Here is a 2,762-nt window from a genome sequence, read left to right as displayed (position 1 = left end):
AGTTACAGTGCTTTATATGAGTTAGAGCAGTTTTTATAGAATCCTATGGGGTTTTGTTTGTTTGTTTGTTTTACAGCCTAGGGGGTTATGATCTAAATGTTACTAAATCTGGAAGTTACAGGTAAACATCTTAGGGTAATTCAGCTTGGGTGTTGGGCCAGATGTAGAACCCAGTTCTGACTGGTCTAGAGTATGTTTATGGACACCATTATGTTTACATGAGCAGAAAGTGCACCTACATTATTTCAGGTCTCCTGGAAGGTAGAGAGGTATAGAGGTTCAATTTTCTGAGCGTTTTAGTGGTAGGAATATGGCGATCTGGAAACTCATCTCCTGCTACTAATGGTGGTTCTGTTGGGTCCTCCCTGGCATTAGGCCCACACGGGCATTGGCATGTTTGTGGTCCATCAGAGTTGCCCCACGGTGGCCTGAAGTGGCTGGCATTTGGATGTCTCTGCACTCAGTAATTGGATGTTGGCTGTCAGGGGAAGAGCACATCCTTGGAACTGAAGCAAACCCTGAGGGAGCTCACACCTGGAGGCTGCTGACAGCCCTCTCAGCAGCTGGAACAGAAAGCCCTTCCTTCACGAAGCGCCAGGGGTACATTTCCAAGTCCTCCGTATCTAGTGACTCTGTGAACAGGAGCATCCTCCTTAGTCTCTGGCCTGCTCTGACACACGGATGAGCTCAGCCGGCTTTCCTCCCGAGGGCCCCTCCTTTTCCTACAGAGCCCCTACTATGGAATCGGAGCACTAGTTACTGATGCCGGCAGCTGAGCAAAAAGCCACGGGGGAGCTAGAGTGACTCCCATTCCAAGTAGGACTTGGAGTCTCGCAGAAGAGCAGGATACATTTAACTTCCATTCTCTTAACCTACTTAATGTGAGGGAATCAAGAAACTACTGCAGGAGAAACAAGTCTGTAGGGTTCCAATTTGGGGGACCATTTTAGAGCACACTTACCCGGAATGGTCTGTATTCCTGTCTGATGTCACTTCTGGAGCTTGTACAAATTGACTAACTAATGCTCTCCTTCATGCCAGGAGGCTTGGACTACATGGAAGATGATTTTTCTCTGCCTTTGGGCAAAGGTAGGTCCAGACTCTAGAACTGTCTGCCTTAAGGTCACTCTTATTCTTTACAGAGTGCTGTGGCCTCTTTTAAATGGTTCCTCTTCTCCTTTCCCTGCCAGACACAAGGGTAGATTTTTCTCATGTTGTTGCTGTGGGAACCTAGTCGAGGTCCTACAGGGAAACCTCGTGTTATTGTGAGGGCTCCAGGTGGCTGGGTCCCCCTGGAGTATTTAAATCTCAGGTATGTCTGCACTTAACATCAAGCAGTTGGTCAAGTTCAGGTTTTCCTCGCCCTCCTGTTTCCCCCTGTGGTTTCCCAGTACAAGTGCAGGGCCTCTCTGTATTTGCCTGTCTCTCCAATCTAGGGGACAACAGTTTGCCCTGGACCATCCTCTCTTGTATGCATCTGGGAGGCATCGTCTTTTTTCTTTTCATTCTCAGTATCTTACTGGTTGTTAGGACTGAGTGGCCACCTCCAGTGTCCATGCGTGCGACACTATAACATGGGAGACTCTTTTTTCACCGTTTTGAAAAGTACCTGCTTGTGCTCCATAACCAGAGGTCTGAGATCTCTGTTCCTCAGCAGAAATTAAACCTTGGCATAGAAAACATGTGAAGAATAAAAGAGGCAATGGTTGGCGTTGAAAATATTTGATTTTATATACCAGGCCATGCTCTTCCCAGAACAGCTTCTATTACATCAAGATAGGACAACATGCTCTCGTTCTCTCTGGTCGGGGACTGAGAGGAAGACAAGAATTTGTGGGAGAAGTCAAGGAGCTCTGCTCCGAAGGCATACCCACGTTGCATGTAAAATGGGATGACCTCACATGAAATGAGGCAGCTCTTTCCCTCAAGGACATGAGAGAATCTCAGGCGGCACCACCATGTGATGGGTACACATGGGATGTGACTCTGCCTCATGGTCAGGGAGAAGTTCTCCTTCCCTGTTCCTGGTGGAAAAGTGTCTCTGAGGTCTCAGTGCAAGTCTAGGCTCTGCCCTCAGAGGGTTCAGAGGAGATTCCTTGGTACCGGTGCAGGGGTGGGAGAACAGAGGAAGTGACCTTGACTATGAGCTGTATCAGTTTTGTAATTCCCTTTACTTATGCCTGAGCTATATTGTTTGCCAGGCCTTGTGTTGGCCCTTATGTCTATCACTGGGCCCTCTTGCTATGAACATGGATCTGCAGACGTTGTAGTAGGGCACGAAATGTAAGAAGTCTAGGGTTGTGTTTCCAATCACTGAGTCCCCAAAAGAGACTTGAAAACCTACTTACCTCTGAGGGAGGGTTTGAATCTTAAACTTACCTCCACCTCATAGGAACATAAGTTATCAGCTGGTTTAATGGTTCCTTATCTCAGCTGCAATTGTCATTGAGAAAATTTCCCTATCAGCTCTATGCCTGAGTTCTTGTGTCATAGGTTTCAACTCAACTCTTCTGTAAAAGTGGTCAAGTGGCTGGATATCTGTTTGGGAAACGTACTGGAAATGCAATGCAACAACAGTTCTGCCTCAGATGTATTGCTTATTTTGTTACTGGGTCATCTTTGGGGCCAAGTGAATGAGAGCACCCACAGTAATTATTGTAGTATATCTACAATTTCCTGAGGAAATGTTGTGGAAGTATAATACCCCCATCCAAATTCATCTGAGAAATAGATCACAAAACTGAACTTCTTATCTTTGAGTA

Source organism: Delphinus delphis, chromosome 5, assembly GCF_949987515.2.
Source record: "Delphinus delphis chromosome 5, mDelDel1.2, whole genome shotgun sequence".
NCBI classification, from domain to species: Eukaryota; Metazoa; Chordata; class Mammalia; order Artiodactyla; family Delphinidae; genus Delphinus; species Delphinus delphis.
Note: the sequence above shows the minus strand (reverse complement) of the source record.